The sequence below is a fragment of the Zeugodacus cucurbitae genome, chromosome 4 (genome assembly GCF_028554725.1).
Source record: "Zeugodacus cucurbitae isolate PBARC_wt_2022May chromosome 4, idZeuCucr1.2, whole genome shotgun sequence".
Lineage (NCBI taxonomy): Eukaryota > Metazoa > Arthropoda > Insecta > Diptera > Tephritidae > Zeugodacus > Zeugodacus cucurbitae.
Window position 1 is genome coordinate 28,542,621 of NC_071669.1, and position 23,678 is coordinate 28,566,298.

Sequence of the window (23,678 nt, forward strand, 5' to 3'; positions counted from 1 at the left end):
CACATAACGGTTGTTTGTGTCACCAAGAAATAAAAGAGTTAGATATGGGGTTATATATATATAAATGATCAGGATGACGAGTTTATTTGAAATCCGGATGTCTGTCCGTGCAAGCGATAACTTGAGTAAAAATTAAGATATCTTAATGAAACTTGGAACACACATTCCTTGGCACCTTGCTTTCGAAAATGGGCAAAATTGGTCCATTGCCACGCCCACAAAATGGCGAAAACCGAAAACCTTTACAGTGTCATAACTAAGCCATAAATAAAGTTATGAAAATATAATTTGGAACATAGGATCGCATTAGGGAGGGGCACATTTGGATGTAATTTTTTTTAAGTGGGCGTGACCCCTTCCCCAAATAGGTTTTTTGTATATAACTCGCAAACCAATAAAGCTATAAACAAAACTTTCTGTAGTCGATTCTCTTACGTACCCCACTACACACCATGAAAATAGTTGAAATCGGATAATAACCGATAATGGCAGATGAAAGCTGCACTCAGATTTTTTTACAAAAAGGAAAATGGGCGTGGCGTCGCCCACTTATGGGTCAAAAACCATATCTCAGGAACTATTCGAAAGATTTCAATGAAACTTGGTTTGAAACTATTTCCTTACATCCCAATAATATGTTGTGAAAATAGGTCAAATCGCTTCACAACCACGCCTACTTCCTATATAGCAGAACTTTGAAGACGATCTGGATCGTTTACTTTACAATATATAAAATAAGCACTAGTGAAGATATCGGTGCAGAACTTTACCCAAATACTACGTTTATAGTGTGGCAGCCCTATTCTAAAAATCCCCAAAATCGGACCATAGGTTTTCAAGGCCCCATATATCGAACATGAGAACCTCAGTGCTTCTAACCTAATATTACGGTTTCCAATTTTCAATGGACTTTATACAATATATATGACGAATATGTGGGACAAATTGTGTATTCTTCTTCTTCTTAACTGGCGTAGAAACCGCTTACGCGGTTATAGCCGAGTCCACAACAGAGCGCCACGCATCTCTCCTTTTGGCGGTTTGGCGCCAACTGGTAATACCAAGTGAAGACAGGTCCTTCTCCACCTGGTCCTTCCACCGGAGTGGAGGTCTCCCTCTTCCTCGGCTTCCACCAGCGGGTACTGCATCGAAAACTTTCAGAGCTGGGGCACTTTCATCCATTCGAACAACATGACCCAGCCAGCGTAGCCGCTGTCTTTTTATTCGCTGGACTATGTCTATGTCGTCGAACAACACATACAGCTCATCATTCCATCTTCTGCGGTATTCGCCGTTGCCAATGTTTAAGGGACCGTAAATCTTCCGCAAAACCTTTCTCTCGAAAACTCCTAGTGCCGTCTCATCGGATGTTGACACCGTCTACGCTTCTGCACCATAAAGTAGGACGGGAATGATGAGGGACTTGTAGAGTTTAGTTTTTGTTCGTCGAGAGAGGACTTTACTTTTCAATTGCCTACTCAGTCCATAGTAGCACCTGTTGGCAAGAGTGATTCTGCGTTGGATTTCAAGGCTGACATTATTATCGGTGTTAATGTTGGTTCCTAGGTATACGAAATTATCTACAACTTCAAAGTTATGACTGTCAACAGTGACGTGGGAGCCAAGACGCGAATGCGCTGACTGTTTGTTTGATGACAGGAGATATTTCGTCTTGTCCTCGTTCACCACCAGACCCATTCGCTTCGCTTCCTTATCCAGGCGGGAAAAAGCAGAACTAACGGCGCGGGTGTTGTTTCCGATGATATCAATATCATCGGCGTACGCCAGGAGCTGTACACTCTTGTAGAAGATTGTACCTTCTCTATTTAGCTCTGCAGCTCTTATAATTTTCTCCAGCATCAAGTTAAAGAAGTCGCACGATAGCGAGTCACCTTGTCTGAAACCTCGTATGGTATCGAACGGCTCGGAGAGGTCCTTCCCGATCCTGACGGAGCTTTTGGTGTTGCTCAACGTCAACTTACACAGCCGTATTAGTTTTGCGGGGATACCAAATTCAGACATCGCGGCATAAAGGCAGCTCCTTTTCGTGCTGTCGAAAGCAGCTTTAAAGTCGACAAATAGATGGTGTGTGTCGATCCTTTTTTCACGGGTCTTCTCCAAGATTTGGCGCATGGTGAATATCTGGTCAGTTGTTGATTTTCCAGGTCTAAAGCCACACTGATAAGGTCCAATCAGTTTGTTGACGGTGGGCTTTAGTCTTTCACACAGTACGCTCGATAGAACCTTATAAGCGATGTTAAGGAGGCTTATCCCACGATAGTTGGCGCAGATTGTGGGGTCTCCCTTTTTGTGGATTGGGCAGAGTACACTGAGATTCCAATCGTCGGGCATGCTTTCTTCCGACCATATTTCGCAAAGAAGCTGATGCATGCACCTTATCAGCTCTTCGCCGCCGTATTTGAATAGCTCGGCCGGCAATCCATCGGCCCCCGCCGCCTTGTTGTTCTTCAAGCGGGTAATTGCTATTCTAATTTCTTCACGGTCGGGCAATGGAACATCTGTTCCATCGTCGTCGATTGTGTATTATATAATATAAATAAAGTTAAATAAATAAATTGCGACAGTATAAAATGTTCGGTTACACCCGAACTTAGCCCTTCCTTACTTGTTTAGTTTTGAATATTAATTGAATTAATAAGCACCTTCATATGTACATATGAACTATTTTTATACTCTCGCAACCTGTTGCACAGAGTATAATAGTTTTGTTCACGTAACGGTTGTTTGTGTCACCAAGAAATAAAAGAGTTAGATATGGGGTTATATATACATAAATGATCAGGATGACGTGTGGTTTTGAAATCCGGATGTCTGTCCGTTTTGAAATTTGGAACATAGGATCCCATTAGGGAGGGGCACATTTGGATGTAATTTTTTTGGAAAAGTGGGCGTGACCCCACCCCCAAATAGGTTTTTTATATATTAATCGCAAACCAATAAAGATATATAAACCAAACTTTCTGCAGTCGTTTATTTTAGCCATTTCCTTATACAGTCTAAAAATGAAAGAAATCGAAAAATAACTACGCCCACCTCCCATACAAAGGTTAGGTTGAAAATTACTGAAAGTGCGTTAACTCACTAACGAAAAACATCAGAAACACCAAATTTTACATAAGAAATGGCAGAAGGAAACTGCACTGAGATTTTTTTACAAAATGGAAAATGGGCGTGGCGTCGCCCACTTATGGGTCAAAAACCATATCTCAGGAACTACTAGACAGATTTCAATGAAATTCGGTATATAATATTTTCTTGACACCTGTGAAAAATGGACGAAATTGGTTCACAACCACGACAACTTCCCATATAACTCATTTTTGAATTTCATCTTATTCCTTCACTTTATAATATATACGTTAGGAACCAATGAAGATAGCGAAATAAAACTTTACGCAAACACTGTATATTATCTGTTGCATTACTTGTGAAAAAATTGTCAAAATCGAACCAGATCCCATATACGTAATTATAAGTAATATTAAATTAAGTGAGCGTATAGTCTTCGATACATTGTATCTTTTGTATCCCATATACTATTTATGATGGTTTTCGTTATTCTATTGAACTTTAGACCCAATATATGGGTCTAATTATGTTATCTTTATAAAATTACATCAATAAATTGCGAGAGTATAAAATGTTCGGTTACACCCGAACTTAGCCCTTCCTTACTTGTTTTTACTTATTTTGTGATGTTATTTGTTTTTCTTTTGTTATTAACTAGTTTACTAAATAAATGAAGGAATCGGCATCAGCATCTGCTTCGGCAAAAAATTTGGTATCGGTCGGACACTAGTTGATAGTAATAGATAATATGCAAAAAATGGCGACTGGCGATCATTAGCCTGTCATATTCGCCATTTATTTTTTTTCCTAATTGTTTATTTTTCGGTCTACGGTAGCCTTTGGGCGACTAGACTCATTGAAGATACATAATATATATTAGAATATATGTAATTATAGCCATATTATTTTAACTTCGAAATATTGAAAGGTTATACTAAAGCCCACTAAAGCAATAACAAGTATGAAGGGCTAAGTTTGGGTGTAATTGAATACTTTATGCTCTCACGATTTGCTTGGCTCAATTGTTTAGAATCATTTTCAGATATTGGTAAAACTTGATCAAGCATGTTCTGGAAATCGCACAAGTTTAATTCGGATCCGAAATTACAATTCGTTCGATTTTGTTTTAAGTTTTCTGCAATTCGTACGATTTGATTTGATTTCGAACCTCAATTCGAAACATTCTTTGTGTCTGTTTGACAAAAAAATAAACGATAATTCGGTGGTTAATTTTTTTTTTAATAATTTGAAATTAAATAGTGAGTGATGGTGAAAATATTTTATGTCCGAAGAGGATTAAGCTTTAAATGTCAGAAGTGGATTCCAGAAAGGCCAATTCACTTCAATTTGTGCAAAAATTTAGAATACAAAGAGTACTAGGTGATAGAAGGAACTCATACAGCTGGTAAACCCCTTTGTGAACGAACATCTTTTGTTAACAGAAATAGGCATAAATTCGATGATTCTATGACAGAATTCTTATTGGGTTTCTAAACACCTTTTTGAGTTTCGGGGTAGGTGGTTTGCTGATCTTGGGAAACCAAAGCTTCCCTACTTGTCTGAGGACGTTCTTCCTCCGATTCACTAACTTTCTGGCTTTCTATTGTTACCAGAGTTGGTACCCACGGTCGAAAGCTCAGGAAAGCGAAGAAGCTCTTCCTTTTCAGCGTTGATGCTTGGTCCGAGTCCCTCATCTCCCATCGACGTTTCGGCTGATATCCCAGCCCGCTTTTAATCCTTTTTGTTGTCCTCCATTGCGAGTTTTTTGAGTTCGGGGTCCTCTACCCCTAGCGTTTTTTACCTACCGCCAGTCACCTCAATAGCAATGGCCAACATCTGCCCTCATCCATCTCCTTCTGGGGAAGCATATGAAGCAGTCCTCCTTAGGGAAATGAATGGAGAATTATGCCAGCCTTCGTTGGATGACGCCTGCCACCACTGTCACGCCTTAGCCAGCCAAGCGGCAGCTTGAGTCCACGACAGTGCAAGCAGCGCCACCAATTGCCCAGTCGACACCCGCACGGAGGATATAGCTAAGAGGAATTTTGTCGACCAGATAGCGGGATAAAGATTTACACAAATACTTTGTATGACCTGTGGCATCACTTGTGAAAAAAATCTCGAAATCGGACTATAACTTCTCAATGGATATCGAATATGACTCAGTGCCTTAGGGTAATATATCACCGAAAATATCGGCAAAGCTCTCAGATATCTTAATTTAATTCAGAGGGAAACTTTTTCTTCTAATAGTCCTGAGAAACACTTCCAAATATGGTTAAAATCGGGACATAACTTCCCCTAGCTCCCATATACCTATTTATATGCTTTTCAAATATACGATGGCTTAATACTTTATAAATTGGACACATATATTATTTCACATATTAATATCTTAGCCAAATTAAGTGAGCATATATTCTAGGATATAATGTATTTTAGTGGTGGAAATTAGTGAAATCGGTTCAGGAATTAATTCAATACCAATTCCATACCATATATGATGATTTTCGTTATTCTATTGGACATTATGCCGAATATATGGGTCAAATTGTGTGTTATCTTAATAAAATTATATCGATAAATTGCGATAGTATAAAATGTTCGGTTCCACCCAAACGAACGAACGTCCTCTCTGATTATGATAAATTGGCTGGAATACGGAAAATCAAAGGCTTATAGACTGCAAACAATTTTCATTTATTCGAATAGTGACAGTATAACTATTCAAATAACCGCAGTAGAACGACTATTCGAATAGTCGGAACATTGCGACTAACCGAATAGTGCTAACCGGTTAATATTCGTACGAACGGTTACAAACCGGATATTCGAATAATCGGTTTTCAGGTTAATCGAATAATTTTAAGAGTAAGTACATATAGATTGTTTCTGTTATTGCATATTTTCCTTTAAGTGTAAAAAAGAAATCGCTTTCGCATAAAATTGGTGATGAACATAACATACTAGAGTTATGAGGTGTTCTAGAAATCGTTTTTAAAAATTGTTTGACTTATTAAACTCGCTTAATAAAAAGTGTGTAAACTTATTCAATCTTTTTTTATAACTTAAAACGTAAGTATTTAAGCCAATAATTTGGATTACTTCATAAAAATTAAGAATTAAAAGAAGTTTGCATTTCTAAAAAAAATACGTTGACGAACCTTACTCGTTTTGGGATGGCGTAGTATGGAGTGATCAAAATTCAATAATTTTGTTTGGTTTTTTGCGTTTTTTTAGGTAAAAGGATTTTTTTATTGAAACGTATGTAATTAAATATGGTTTTACATTTCATATATTTGCAACTAGTTAAAATGAAAATTATACTAACAAGCGCTTTTAGAAAGCTGTTTAATTAGAACTAACTATTACGTATAATGCTTTGTATTATACTCTCGCAACAAAAGTTGCTAAGAGAGTATTATAGTTTTGTTCTCATAACGGTTGTTTGTAACTCATAAAACTAAACGAGTTATATATGTATATCAAAATGACCAGGGTGACGAGACGAGTCAAAATCCGAATGTCTGTCTGTCCGTCCGTCCGTCTGTGCAAGCTGTAACTTGAGTAAAAATTAAGATATCTTGATGAAACTTGGCACACTTATTTCTTGGCAAAATCGGACCACTGCCACGCCCACAAAATTGCGAAAACCGAAAACACATAAAGTGTCATAACTAAGCCATAAATAAAGTTAAAACAGTAAAATTTGGAATAAAGGATCGCACTAGGAAGGGGCATATTTCGATGTAACTTTTTTGGGAAAGTGAGCGTGGCGGGGCCCAAATCGGTTATTTGTATATATCTCGCAAACCAATAAAGCTATATAAACCACACTTTCTGCGGTCGGTTCTCTTACGTACCCCACCACACACCATGAAATTTGTAGAAATCGGATAATAACCCCCCCCCCACCTCCCATACAAAGGTTAGGTTGAAAATTACTAAAAGTGAGTTTACTCAGTAACAAAAACCCCAGAAACACTAAATTTCACATAAGAAATGGCAGATGGAAGCTGCACTCAGATTCTTTTACAAAATGGAAAATGGGCGTGGCATCGGTCACTTATGGGTCAAAAACCATATCTCGAGAACTACTCGACCGATTTCAATGACTTGGTTTGTAATGGTTTCCTTACATCCCAATGATATGTTGTGAAAATAGGCCAAATCGGTTCACAACCACGCCTACTTCCTATATACCAGAACTTTGAAGACGATCTGAATCGTTTACTTTACAATATATAAAGTAAGCACTAGTGAGGATATCGGTGCAGAACTTTGCACAAATACTATGTTTATAGTGTGGTAGCCCCATTATAAAAATCGCCAAAATCGGACTATAGGTTTTCAAGGCCCCATATATCGAACACGAGGACCTCGATGCTTCTAACTTAATATTAGGGTTTCCAACTTTCAATGGACTTTATACAATATATATGTTGGTCAAATTGTGTATTATATAATATTAATAATGTTTAATAAATAAATTGTATAGTATAAAATGTTCGGTTACACCCGAACTTAGCCCTTCCTTACTTGTTATACTCTCGCAACAAATGTTGCTAAAGAGAGTATTATAGTTTTGTTCACATAACGGTTGTTTGTAACACCCAAAACTAAACGAGTTAGATATAGGGTTATATATACCAAAGTGGTCAGGGTGAAGAGTGGAGTTCAAATCCGAATGTCTGTCTGTCCGTCCGTCCGTCTGTGCAAGCTGTAACTTGAGTAAAAATTAAGATATCTTGATGAAACTTGGCACACTTATTTCTTGGCACCATAGGAAAGTTGCTTTCGAAAATGAGCAAAATCGGACCACTGCCACGCCCACAAAATGGCGAAAACCGAAAACACATAAAGTGCCATAACTAAGCCATAAATAAAGCTATGGAAATGAAATTTGGTACGAAGGATCGCACTATGAAGGGGCATATTTGGATGTAATTTTTTTGTGGAAGTGGGCGTGGCCCCGCCCCCTACTAAGTCTTTTGTACATATCTCGCAAACCAATAGAGCTATATAAACCAAACTTTTTGCAGTCATTTTTTTTAGCCACTTCCTAGTACAGTCCAAAAATGAAAGAAATCGGATCATAACCACGCCCACCTCCCATACCAAAGTTAGTTTGAAAATTACTAAAAGTGGGTTAACTCACTAACGAAAAACGTCAGAAACACTAAATTTCACATAAGGAATGGCAGATGAAAGCTGCACTCAGATTTTTTTACAAAATGGAACCACGCCTACTTCCTATATACCAGAACTTTGAAAACTATCTGAATCGTTTACATTACAATATATAAAGTAAGCACTAGTGAAGATATCGATGCAGAACTTTGCACAAATACTATGTTAATAGTGTGGCAGAACCATTCTAAAAATCGCCGAAATCGGACCATAGGTTTATAAGGCCCCATATATCGAACACGAGGACCTCGGTGCTTCTAACCAAATATTATGGTATCCAACTTTCAATGGACTTTATGCACTATATATGACGAATATGTGGGTCAAATTGTGTATTATATAATATAAATAAAGTTAAATAAATAAATTGCGAGAGTATAAAATGTTCGGTTACACCCGAACTTAGCCCTTCCTTACTTGTTTTAGTATAAGTTCATGAGTTCATAACTTCAATATACGCCTGCTATTTCTAGTATCTCCTAGTCGTCGGACTTCAGCATTTACATACGTGATTCTGCAACCTCGCTGAATGTTTCAACGCTGCTTCGTGAATAAGTTCCTGGACCATTTTTATATGAAGATCACGGTGTAGATCTGAATTACGTATATACCACAGGGTATTTAAAAATTTTCGTAAAACTTTATTTAGAAACCTTTGTACTGCTTGAATGATGTATATCAGTGCAGCGCATCCCATATTTTCCATAATGTACAAGTAGGTTTCAACGTTTGATTGTATACGAGGATTTCGTTTGATATTGTTAACTGCGATTTCTTACCGATTAGCTAGCTGATTTTGTTGTATTTTGTTTTCAAAGTGGTATATAGTTGCCCCTGCTTGATTCCATAGTAGCGGTTGATCAAGTAAGAGGCAAATATATCAGCTAGAAAAGTCTTAGTTTATGAAGTTAACCATTGTGTCACACTCTATCGAATACCTGAGATACGTCTAGAAAAACAGCTGTACAAATTAATTTGTTTTCCATCGCATCTTCTATTATGATTGTTATGTGAAGTGGTGAACACAAAGACGACGACACGACACGACGTAGCGACGGCTGATTACAAATGTCGCTTTAAAGCCAGCGTCTTGAACATTTTGAAGACATATCAAACAGCTATTAATTGTTGCCGTACTAAAATCGTTCACTTCAATAAAATTTACATATTTAGTTTAAAGTGAGATTATTTGTGCAAAATATGCAAAAAGGGTCGCTTTATTTCTTTCAAATAATCTATTATTATAACAAATGATATATCAAAGATATTTTACGCTTCTGCTGGCAAAATAACGTCATACTTGTTATAAATTTGAATAATTTTACATTTCACATATTAGTGGCAGCTCTACCACGGGCATTTTCGTCGGCGAACACTTCAACCCTTTTGTCTCGAAGTCGTGTTATTGTCTAAAAAGCTGTGCCCATAAGAACGCGTATATTTTAATAATTGACAGATGTCTATGTGTTCAGCACTTGATATAGTTTTCTAGCTCGCGTATGCGAATGCGAAAGTGAAAACATGCGCTTAACTGCGTATATTTCGAGCACCTCCATAATTAGGTAGGGCTTTTGAATGTGTTGACAGTTGAGTGTCGATTTACACACGTACAAAATTTTTCTTTATGAATTTTATAACGAACTAAATATAATGGATGACGATTTTGAGTTTTTATTAATGATTATGTGTAGTGTTATTGTGGTGTATATAGAATACATAAAATTAAACAAAAGAAAAAAGTGTGGGCACGTGAGTTGTACCTAGAACGCGAAACAAATGGAAATGACATTAAAAACTGGAGATAAAGAGCAGTTTCGCATGGCGACTCGTATGAGACCAGAAATATTCAACACCCTTTTTAATATGCTGAAAGCACAGTTGGAGAAAAATTCCTGGCGCCCCTCTATACCAGCAGAGTGCAGATTATTCATCACACTAATGTGTTTCATTAACTTTTTATTACTTATTAAGGAAATGCACATAAGCGCTTAATCTTCTTCAGATATTTGGCACATGGTCCTAGTAGGCAATATTTGTCTCTAACATTTAGGATGTCAGTGGAGGTTATAAGAAGAATTGTGGTAGAAACTTGCGAAATAATTTGGAACACTTTAAGTCAGTTTTACTTATCTCTACCAAATGAAGAGGAGTGGAGAAGAATAGCGGAAGACTTCAATAATATTTGGAATTTACATAACTGTATTGGAGCTATAGATGGAAAGCATGTCCCAATAACATGTCCCGCTAAATCCGGTTCTAACTTTTATAATTACAAAGGTATACGACAGAACGATATATATACATTAGTTGCTGCCAATAACTTAATTCTATTTTCCGCAGGAACGTACAGTATTGTATTACTTGGTATTTGTGATGCAAATTATACATTTACTGCCGTGGAAGTCGGTGCATATGGCAGGCAAAGCGACGGAGGTATTTTATTAAATTTCTTGTTTGGGCAGAAATTATTTAACGGCCAGTTAAATCTACCACAAGAAGCAGAGCTCCCAAATTCTGATGTAATGTTTCCACACTATTTTGTGGGTGACGCCGCTTTACCTTTAAAGCCATATATTATGAAACCATATCCGGGTCTTTTGTTGGCTGAAGAAAGGGAATACTTTAACAAGAGATTATCATGAGCACGTCGAACAATTGGAAATGCATTTGGAATTTTAACTGCAAGATGGCGTATCCTACGAGGTACGCTAAACATAGCACCAGAAGCTGTAGTGAAATTAGTAAATGCTACTCTATTAGTAAATGCTTTTATTTAATTCAATCTTATTAAAGTAACAGTATTTTATTTGAAATAACAACCAGATTTTCACTATTAACTACATATAATAAAAAAAATATATATGTATATACATATATACATCACAGCCGTTTTCATAATTTAAAATAATAAGTAAGGAAGGGCTAAGTTCGAGTGTAACCGAACACTCTCGCAATTTATTCATTTAATTGCACTAATTTGACTCACATATTCGTCATGTATACTGTATAAAGTCCATTGAAACCCTAATATTAGGTACTATATGAGGGTTAAAAGAAGACAGACATCCGGATTTCAAATCTACTCATCACCCTGATCACTTTGGTATGTATAACCCTATATCTAAATCGTATAGGTTTAGGTGTTAGAAACAACCGTTATGTGAACAAGACTTTGAGAGTATAAAAACAATATCTTCACTATTAAACTCTTAACAACTTTGTTGCAAGAGTATAAAAATAATTCCTTCACTATTAAACTACATATATACATCACAACTGGCGGCGTCCAACTCTTTCAAACAGATGGTTTAAAATAATTTTTTTTGCCTCATCTGGTTCCTTTTCTGGCAGTTCACTAATTTTTTCTCCTACCATCTGTAGGAAACTATCATGTTTATTTTTCTCCGCGCGTTGTTGTACCATTTCCTTCATGGTATCCATGAAAGTGATTAAACGCTCTCCCACTGCATGATTATCACGTTTTTTACCTCTTGAATACCCACTCGTCGAAAGAAGTTCTGGCGGCATAGAATCATCGAGGATTGTCTCGATCATATCATCAAAGCTCTCGCAGTTTGCTGCACTAGATGGCGACTCAGTGGATGTCTCTGATATGGTTGATGTCACTCTGTAGAAACAAATAAACTTATTACAATAATTCTCATGTGATGAATTATATAATATAAATTACTTCCTCGGCTTCACATTTTCTCTTAGAAAGTCTAGTTGAGAAACCAATGGCCATACCATGGGGCTGTCACACTATAAACATAGTATTTGTGCAAAGTTCTGCACCAATATCTTCACTATTGCTTACTTTATATATTGTAATGTAAACGATTCAGATCGTCTTCAAAGTTCTGGTATATAGGAAGAAGGCGTAGTTGTGAAGCGATTTAGATATGGAGATATGGATTTTGACCCATAAGTGGGCGACGCCACACCCATTTTCCATTTTGTAAAAAAATCTGAGTGCGGCTTCCATCTGCCATTTCTTATGTGAAATTTAGTGTTTCTGACGTTTTTCGTTAGTGAGTTAACGCACTTTCAGTAATTTTCAACCTAACCTTTGTATGGGAGATGGGCGTGGTTATTATCCGATTCCTTTCATTTTTGGACTGTATTAAGAAGTGGCTAAAAAAATTACTGCAGAAAGTTTGGTTTATATAGCTCTATTGGTTTCCGAGATATGTTCAAAAAACATATTTGGGGGCGGGGCCACGCCCACCTCCCCAAAAAAATTACATCCAAATATGCCCCTTCATAGTGCGATCCTTCATACCAATTTTTATTTCCATAGCTTTATTTACGGCTTAGTTATGGCACTTTATGTGTTTTCGGCTTTCGCTATTTTATGGGCGTGGCAGTGGTCCGATTTTGCGCATTTTCGAAATGGTGCCAAGAAATAAGTGTGCCAAGTTTCATCAAGATATCTTAATTTTTACTCTGCTCGCACAGACGGACGGACGGACAGTCAGACATTCGGATTTGAACTCCACTCTTCACCCTGATCACTTTGGTATATATAACTCTATATCTAACTCGTTTAGTTTTGGGTGTTACAAACAACCGTTATGTGAACAAAACTATAATACTCTCTAGCAACTTTGTTGCGAGAGTATAATTATATTTTGATAAATCTAACTCTTACTCACCAGTTGCACCTATTTTGGAGCTAATATCTGCCCAAGAACGCGCTCTTTTTATTTTGTTACGATAGTCTAGCTTAGATTTTGCATATAGATTAGTATGCACTTTGTTTATTAAAATTTCATCATCCATGATCTAAAAGTATTTATTTAAATGTTTGATGTATACAATATATGTATATAATTATATAATTTGAAGAAATGAAAAAAATACCTACATTGCCGCGATGTCTTTTAAAAATTAATTCAAATAAGCAATTGTGATACAATGTACACAAAATAAGTAAACAACTTGATGTTCGCTGCTATTCACAGCAGTGTGAAGTTGTCTCTGCTTACGCCCTCTAGCACATGAAAGTAGAAAATTTTCAACTTCTTTGCGTCTTCGTTTCTGCTTTATGTTCCCAAGTCTTCTGATAATGACAGCTTCGAGTAACTTAGACAAAATAAGCAACAATGAAATTGGACAATATGAAGAGGTTTCATATGAACGTTTTCCAGGATTTTGTACCATAACGTTTTCGGATACCTTTCATGACATTGGGACGTATTTTAACTTTAAGCAAGCATTTATTATCGTTGTAAGCTTTGTTAATGCTCTGCGTGTTAGATTTTTTAGTACATCAGTAGCTATAAAGTCGAAGCCGAGAGCCTTTTTTGGTTTTAATCCAGTTTTCATAATATTTCATTTCTTTATTTGTTATTAGTTGAATTTCGCTTTCATATTGCGATGTTTCCAGCTGCAATGGATGTTTCCAGCTTTTTTTTTGTTTTGTAATTTGTAAGTTTTGATTTGTAATTTCTGTTATTTTGTTAAATTGTTCAGCTCTGTTTTATATTGAGGAAATCGCATAATGTGCCATTGTTTACGAAGTATTCTCTTTTTCTTTATGAGATCCAAGATGTATGCAGGGTATTTAATAGACGAGTTTTTTTGTTTTAAAGCAGGAGTGCTTTTCAAAGCCGATTCTTGAGTAACTTTCGGAAATTCATAGACTTCACCTTCTAAAATATCAGATGTTGCTATATTTTCTTTAAGATCAATAATTTTGTTAAGCACAACTTTAAAATAAATAAATAGAATCATAGATTTAATTAAGTTTCTTCCAAAATACAACATGTACTTAACCCTTTTTGACCACTGTACGTCCGTTAAGCACAACTTTAAAATAAATAAATAGAATCAGAGATTTAATTGAGTTTCTTCCAAAATACAACATGTACTAAACTTTGTTGCCCACTGTACGTCCGTTGAAGGAATCGCAACTACAGTGATCCCCGCTTGAGTGACCATATTTTGCTGCATCGTTGTTTTTACTCTAAATTTACATATAAAATTCCCCGCATATGAGCATCCGCTTAAGTGCCTTTCCCGCTTAAATGCCTGCAATATTAAGCAACAAATAAACAATTGTTTGCAATTTTACTCTTTTAAGTGCCTTTTAATATTTTTTACATTGAATGCAAATGAAAACATACGGAGGTAGTCAAAATTATTTACACATCGGACGTTTTTTTTAAAGTTTCACACAAAAAGCTTTAGCTTTTTCTAAGGGGATAAATTCATAATTTGTTACATTACCATTGGCATCAATACCAGCCTGCTTTATGGTCCGAATTGATTCAACACAATTGTTAACAGTTAATTTAGAACAAATGTCGGTAATTTCGGCTTATCGGTTATTATATCAATTGTCCTCTGATATTTAACGAAAGACCAAACATTTTGACTAAAGTTTTGGTCAGGGCTGTGCGGAGGTCAACTTGATTTGCTTCACTTAAATGAAATGGAGCATTGTCCTATTGTAAAATGTAGTCAATAGTTGGAAAGGCCTACGGACTACTACAATGGTATGGTCATGTGAATTCTGATATATCCGGATGATTTAGGGTCCCTAAATTATTACCAAATCTCCAAAACAGGAAACAGAAGTAAGGAATATTTCCCCAAAAAATCATAATGTCACTCCCGAGTCTATTTAGCGTATAAACCATTGTAGAAACCCACAAATAGATAATCTAAAATACATAGAAAGAAATTGCGATACGAATGCAATAGAATGAAGGAAAACGCAAGACAATTCGCGTGGGCTTAGGTCGATATATACTACTAAATCGACACTTGGCGCGGGTTGTCGTGCAGATTTTGGTACTATGAACAACAACAACTCAAGGCAATGGACACTTCGCGCGGGTTGCATGGTACTAAAAAAGACCCAAAACTACAATGTCGTGTTGCCGTGTTATACTACAATATTTATTACTTTTAGTAAATTGTTAGTAATTTTTTTGTTTGTCGATATTAGTCGGAATTAAATCTGGGTCCGTTTGACTAACTGTCTATATGGGTCGGAATATAATCTGTGTCTGTGGTTTTGTCTTTTTTTTGAATTTTTGTTCATAATTCAATGTAATTTTCATTTGATTTGATATTTTGAAAACACGACTTTTTTTGTTAGAATTAGTTTGTACGCTTATTATTTTTTTTTGTGCTCTTAAACCGTTTCGTGTACCAGGTTTAGAACACTTTTCTCCACCACTATTCTTTTGATATGGTTTTTTAGTTAAGATTTCGCTGTGGGTAACTTTTGTATATATTGTTATTGCATAGTAGATTGTTTGGATAGTTATTTATTGAACTATATATATACTAAAAAAAATTGGTAACACGCCTATATTGCAACCTCAGAGGTGGTGAGGAAGAGCAATACATACGCAATTAATTATTGTTACGAATCAAATTTTTCATTAAAATATTTCCATTTGCAGTACGTTTATTTAAAACTCTGTGTCGAAATACGTAGTAAACCGAAAAGGTGATCTCAGCTGCGAAAAATTTCACGTTATCCAGCTGATTCTTTTGCTACTTGTAGGCATATACAATGGTCTAAACTGCATTATTCTTCTTCTCACGTGGTAAATTTTTTACTAAAGAAGCCCTGGAACTAAAATTCAGCCTTATCTGCCCACGATAGGCTTTAGGATCCATTTTACGGCAAATGAGAGGCATATCGCTTTTTTGGTTTCGGAAATGGTCAACTTTATGCACAACGTAGGTATTTATGTAACTATTTTTAAATGTCCTTAACCGTGTAGCATCTTTGACTGTTCATGCAATATGCTGATTCGATGCTGCTGCAACATTAACAGGATTAATTGTGGGATTTTGTATGACCGTTCCTACTAATCTTCTGCATTCCCTTTGAGTTATCGCAGGTTTCCGCCCAGTTATCTTTACATTTCCCTTAATAATATTTAATATTTCGTGTCCTTTTTAATAACATTATAAACAGTATTCCATCAAATTCTAAAAATTTTAACTAACTGCGAAGCCGAAACACGAGTCTTAAACTTAATAACACTCTCCAATCTAGTTATAATTCATAATTCTTTAGTTTTCGATATTTTATTTACCAATTTATATATTTTAAGGCTGTGTTAGGTTGTTATGAATGCAATAGAATCCAATTAATACTATTGCTCAAACCAAATCCGAGGATAAAGGCTAAAGCTCCCTGAGTAAATACTTTTTACGCAAAAAAAAGGGGTAAATACTTTTGACTACTGCGAGTCTTCAGTTCATTTGCGTATTTCTCCGTCATAGTTCGAGCAATTCTAGCCAAGCTGACTTCATTCGCTCAGGAATAGATCAAGGTTTACAATAACATAGCATTTTGTTACCCTGCGACAACAACAACAAGCGAAAGCTTTTTGTGTGAAACTTGTAAAAAAACGTCCGATGTGTAAATAATTTTGACTACCTCTGTATACATAGTTTTGTAATGTGTTTTTTTTTTCATATTTATTGTTATTAATAAATATTTATGTTATTAATAAGAAATAAATGTGAGTCTCATTCTAAAAGAAAAAAATATTAGATCGAAATATTTGAGAAAAAGCTTAGTGGATTATACAGAACCTTACCTTTGTCGAACTTTGTCCACTTACCACCGTTCTAATAAAGTACACGTGAATTCTTGGATAATTAATGAACTTTAATGTATAAATATGTGTTTACAAATTAATGATATAAGAAAATGAAGTTTTATGCGGTTAAAATTCCACGTGCAAAATGCTGGGTTGCGAACGCGAAGAAAAAGGGAAATTGCAAAAAATGATGATAGCAGTCGATCGACTTCTTAGCGAGTGGGAGTTGGAAAGCTTTCGGCGATTCCTTTTGTTTGATTTGTTATTGAGTGGAAGTAGTGTGATGTCGGTGTGGTTGATGTATGTGTGTTGACGTATGGTGCGCTCGTGAGTGTGGTATGGTGTGGATTGTATGTGGTAAGTGTGTTGAGATGGCCTATCAGTGTTGTGAATCTGGAAATGGTGTGTGTTGGTGTGGTGCCTTAATCCTTTAGTCACTTGGTAAGTACCTCGAGGCACTTAAGCGAGATTCATTTAAGTGCATTTTCCCCTTAAGTGTCTCAAAAGTATTGCATGTTAAGAAGGGCACTTAAGTGTGGATTACTATAAATGCGTAGTTACTGGAGCCAGGATGACATGCATCTGCAGCCGTTATACGCATTCAGTGATCACAAAACTGTACATTAATTGAATTTATAATAACAACGATTTTTTTGAGGTTTTGTAATTTTTACGTGTGTTCCATCTACGCAACCGATTATTTCGGGAATACTGAAATTAATGTAAAAATTTGCCTTAGACTTTCTGCTTTTGCCACTCATTTTGGCTTAATAAATACGCTCATTTTTATTAAATTTGTTTAAACATTTTTTTTATACTCTCGCAACAAAAGTTGCTAAAGAGAGTATTATAGTTTTGTCCACATAACGGTTGTTTGTAAGTCCTAAAACTAAACGAGTTAGATATAGGGGTATATATGCCAAAGTGATCAGGGTGACGAGTAAAGTTCAAATCCGGATGTCTGTCTGTCCGTCCGTCCGTCTGTCCGTCCGTGCAAGCAGTAACTTGAGTAAAAATTGAGATATCTTGATGAAACTTGGAACACGTGTTCCTTGGCACCATAAGAAGGTTAAGGGCGTAATCGGACCACTGCCACGCCCACAAAATGGCGAAAACCAAAAACACTTAAATTATTACCAAACCTCCAAAACAGAAGTAAGGAATATTTCCCAAAAAAATCATATCACTCCCGAGTCTATTTAGCGTCTAAACTGCATTATTCTTCTTTTCACGTGGTAAATGCATAAATTGTTTACCAAAGAAGCCCTGGAACTAAAATTCAGCCTTATCTGCCCACGACAGGCTTTAGGATACATTTTAAGGCAATTGAGAGGCATATCGCTTTTTTGATTTCGGAAGTGGTCAACTTTATGCACAACGTAGGTATTTATGTTACTATTTTTAAATGTCCTTAACCGTGTAGCATCATTGACTGTTCATGCAATATGCTGATTCGATGCTGCTGCAACATTAACAGGATTAATTGTGGGATTTTGTATGACAGTTCCTACTAATCTTCTGCATTCCCTTTGAGTTATCGCAGGTTTCCGCCCAGTTATCTTTAAATTTCCCTTAATAATATTTAATATTTCGTGTCCTTTTTAATAACATTATAAACAGTATTCCATCAAATTCTAAAAATTTTAACTAACTGCGAAGCCGAAACCCGAGTCTTAAACTTAATAACACTCTCCAATCTAGTTATAATTCATAATTCCTTAGTTTTCGATATTTTATTCACCAATTTTTATATTTTAAGGCTGTGTTAGGTTGTTATGAATGCAATAGAATCCAATTAATACTATTGCTCAAACCAAATCCGAGGATAAAGGCTAAAGCTCTCTGTGTAAATAGGGGTAAATACTACTGAGAGTCTTCAGTTCATTTGCGTATTTCTCCGCCATAGTTCTAGCAATTCTAGCCAAGCTGACTTCATTCGCTCAGGAATAGATCAAGGTTTACAACAACATAGCATTTTGTTACCCTGCGACAACAACAACAAGCGAAAGCTTTTTGTGTGAAACTTGTAAAAAAACGTCCGATGTGTAAATAATTTTGACTACCTCTGTATACATAGTTTTGTAATGTGTTTTTTTCATATTTATTGTTATTAATAAATATTTATGTTATTAATAAGAAATAAATGTGAGTCTCATTCTAAAAGAAAAAAATATTAGATCGAAATATTTGAGAAAAAGCTTGGTGGATTATACAGAACATTACATTTCATCGGTTCAGGAATTATCTCAGCCCTCATATCTATATATGACGATTTTAATTATTCTATTGAACTTTATTGCCGAATTTATGGGTAAATTTGTGCGTTATCTTAATAAAATTTCTTCAATAAATTGCGAGAGTATAAATTGTTCGGTTACACCCGAACTTAGCCTTTCCTTACTTGTTGTTATTTAATTTTGTTTCTCAATCAAAATTATCGTAGCAGATTGCGAATTTAATGAAATCCAGTCAAATTGCAGAACACTTTTACCAAAATCACGCGATTTCTGGAACATGCCTGATAATATTATTTTTTATACTCTCGCAACAAAGTTGCTACGAGTGCTAAAGTGCCATAACTAAGCTATGGAAATAAAATTTGGTATGAAGGATCGCCCTATGAAGGGGCATATTTGGATGTAATTTTAATAGGTTTTTTGTACATATCTCGCAAACTGCTATAGCTATATCTTGGAAACTTTCTAGAGTCGTTTATTTTAGGTACTACCTTATAAAGTCCAAAAATTGAGAAAATCGGATTGTAACCACGCCCACCTCCCATACAAAGGTTATGTTGAAAACTACTTAAAGTGGGTTAACTCACTAACGAAAAACGCCAGAAACACTAAATTTCACATAAGAAATGGCATATGGAAGCTACACTCAGATTTTTTTACAAAATGGAAAATAGGCGTGGCATCGCCCACTTATGGGTCAAAAACCATATCTAAGGAACTAAGGAATCGTTTACAATATATAAAGTAAGCACTAGTGAAGATATCGATGCAGAACTTTCCACAAATACTACGTTTATAATGTGGCAGCCCCATTCTAAACATCGCCAAAATCGTACCATGGGTTTTTAAGGGCCCATATATCCAACATGAGGACCTCGGTGCTTCTAACCTAATATTATGGTTTCCAACTTTCAATGGACTTTATACAATATATATGACGAATATGTGGGTCAAATTGTGTATTATATAATATTAATAAAGTTAAATAAATAAATTGCGACAGTATAAAATGTTCGGTTACACCCGAACTTAGCCCTTCCTTACTTGTTATTTATTAAATACGTACATTGTAATAAATGTAGATTTGAAGAACAGGACGACAAAACGATTTGATGGTGTTCGAAAAAACAAAAACGGAACAATTTACAGAACATGTCAAAAGATTTGAAAACGGAAAATGTAAAAATATTACCCGAAAATGATTGACAGAACATTCTTGTATATTAAAATAGTTGCAAAGGATCTTCTTTTTCCACGAAATTTCATTAATATAACACACAGTTTTACCCATATTTTCGGCATAAAGTACTTTTTTAAAGAAAAAAACACAGAAAATTCAAAGTTAATGGGGAATTCTTTGGAATTTATTATTTAAAGATTATCTCTATGAGTCTTATGAGTCTAATTTACGATGACTCATTCGAACATTTCGACTGGCGGGATTGTCCGCATAGGCTTTAGACTTTACATATCCCGACAGGAAGAAGTCTAACGGTAATCGACTGGTCTAAAACGTGAAATTACGTGCAGAATCAGCGAATCAGAAACCTCGCTGAATGTTTCAATGTTGCTTCGTGAATAACTTCCTGGACCATTTTTATATGAAGATCACGGTGTAGATCTGAATTACGTATATACCACAGGGTATTTAAAAAAGAACTGTATTTAGAAACCTTTGTACCGCTGGAATATGTATGTATATCAGTGCAGCGCATCCCCAGAGTTGAATTCCATATGTACAAATAGGTTTCACCGTTTGATTGTATACGAAGATTTTGTTTGATATTGTTAACTGCGATTTCTTACCAATTAGCTAGCTGATTTTGTTGTATTTTGTTTTCAAAGTGGTATATAATTGCCCCTGCTTGATTCTATAGTAGCGGTTGCTCAAGTAAGAGGCAAATATATCAGCTAGATAATGTAGTAAGAAAAGTCTTAGTTTATAAAGTAAACCACTGTATCACACTCTATCGAGTGACAGAGATACGTCTAGAAAAACAGCCGTGCAAATTAATTTATTTTCCATCGCATCTTCTATTATGATTGTTATGTGAAGTGCTGAACACAAGGACGACAACACGACACGAAGTAGCGACGGCTGATTACAAATGTCGCTTTGAAGCCTGCGTCTTGAACATTTTGAACACTTATATCATTGTTGCCGTACTAAAATATTTCACTTTAATAAAATCTTCATATTTAGCTTAAAGTGAGATTATTTGTGCAAAAAATGCAAAAAAAAAGGTCGCTTGTCGTTGCCTATGTGTTCAGCACTTGATATACTTTTCTTCAATTATGTTCCCAAGTCTTCTGACAATGACAGCTTCGAGTAGCTTAGACAAAATAAGCAACAATGAGATTGGACAATATGACGAGGTTTCATATGCACGTTTTCCAGGATGTTGTACCATAATGTTTTCGGATACCATTCATGATATTGGGACGTATTTTAACTTTAAGCAAGCATTTATTATCGTTGTAAGCTTTGTTAATGCTCTGCGTGTTAGATTTTTTAGTACATCAGTAGCTATAAAGTCGAAGCCGAGAGCCTTTTTTGGTTTTAATCCAGTTTTCATAATATTTCATTTTTTTATTTGTTGTTAGTTGAATTTCACTTTCATATTGCGATGTTTCCAGCTGCGGTAAGGTACCATGGAATGCGAATGGACTAAACGTTTTAATTAGTTTCTCTGAAAAAACTTCCGTTTCTTCTTCGTCGCTTTTAACCCATGATCCGTTGGGCTTTCTGAGAGGAGTTTTCGACAATATTGGTTTCTGTATTTTTGTTTGGTGTTAATTTCTTAATATAGCTAAAAAAGTTTTGATTTGTAATTTCTGTTATTTTGTTAAATTGTTCAGCTCTGTTTTATATTGAGGAAATCGCATAATGTGCCATTGTTTACGAAGTATTCTCTTTTTCTTTATGAGATCCAAGATGTATGCAGGGTATTTAATATACGAGTTTTTTTGTTTTAAAGCAGGAGTGCTTTTCAAAGCCGATTCTTGAGTAACTTTCGGAAATTCATAGACTTCACCTTCTAAAATATCAGATGTTGCTATATTTTCTTTAAGATCAATAATTTTGTTAAGCACAACTTTAAAATAAATAAATAGAATCATAGATTTAATTAAGTTTCTTCCAAAATACAACATGTACTAAACTAAAGTACTTAAATAGTTTTGTAATGTGTTTTTTCATATTTATTGTTATTAATAAGTATTTATGTTATTAATAAGAAATAAATGTGAGTTTCATTCTAAAATAATTCTGATACATCCGGATGATTTAGGGTCCCTAAATTATTACCAAACCTCCAAAACAGAAGTAAGGAATATTTCCCAAAAAAATCATGTCACTCCCGAGTCTATTTAGCGTCTAAACTGCATTATTCTTCTTTTCACGTGGTAAATGCATAAATTGTTTACTAAAGAAGCCCTGGAACTAAAATTCAGCCTTATCTGCCCACGACAGGCTTTAGGATGCATTTTAAGACAAATGAGAGGCATATTGCTTTTTTGGTTTCGGAAGTGGTCAACTTTATGCACAACGTAGGTATTTATGTTACTATTTTTAAATGTCCTTAACCGTGTAGCATCATTGACTGTTCATGCAATATGCTGATTCGATGCTGCTGCAACATTAACAGGATTAATTGTGGGATTTTGTATGACAGTTCCTACTAATCTTCTGCATTCTCTTTGAGTCATCACAGGTTTCCGCCCAGTTATCTTTAAATTGCCCTAGTAATATTTGGTGTCCTTCTTTTTAATAACATTATAAACAGTATTCCATCAAATTCTAAAAATTTTAACTAAAGCCGAAGCCGAGCCCGAGTCTTAAACTTAATAACAGTCTCCAATCTAGTTATAATTCATAATTCCTTAGTTTTCGATATTTTATTTACCAATTTATATATTTTAAGGCTGTATTAGGTTGTTATGAATGCAATAGAATCCAATTAATACTATTGCTCAAACCAAATCCGAGGATAATGGCTAAAGCTCCCTGTGTAAATACTTTTGACGCAAAAAAAAAGGGGTAAATACTTTTGACTACTGCGAGTCTTCAGTTCATTTGCGTATTTCTCCGCCATAGTTCTAGCAATTCTAGCCAAGCTGACTTCATTCGCTCAGGAATAGATCAAGGTTTACAACAACATAGCATTTTGTTACCCTGCGACAACAACAACAAGCGAAAGCTTTTTGTGTGAAACTTGTAAAAAAACGTCCGATGTGTAAATAATTTTGACTACCTCTGTATACATAGTTTTGTAATGTGTTTTTTTTTTCATATTTATTGTTATTAATAAATATTTATGTTATTAATAAGAAATAAATGTGAGTCTCATTCTAAAAGAAAAAAATATTAGATCGAAATATTTAAGAAAAAGCTTGGTGGATTATACAGAACATTACATTTGTCGAACTTTGTCCACTCAAAGTACGCGTGAATTCTTGGATAATTGATGAACTTTAATGTATAAATATGTGTTTGCAAATTGATGATATAAGAAAATGAAGTTTTATGCAGTTAAAATTCCACGTGGAAAATGCCCAACCCAGCAAAAAAAAGGTGAAGAAAAAG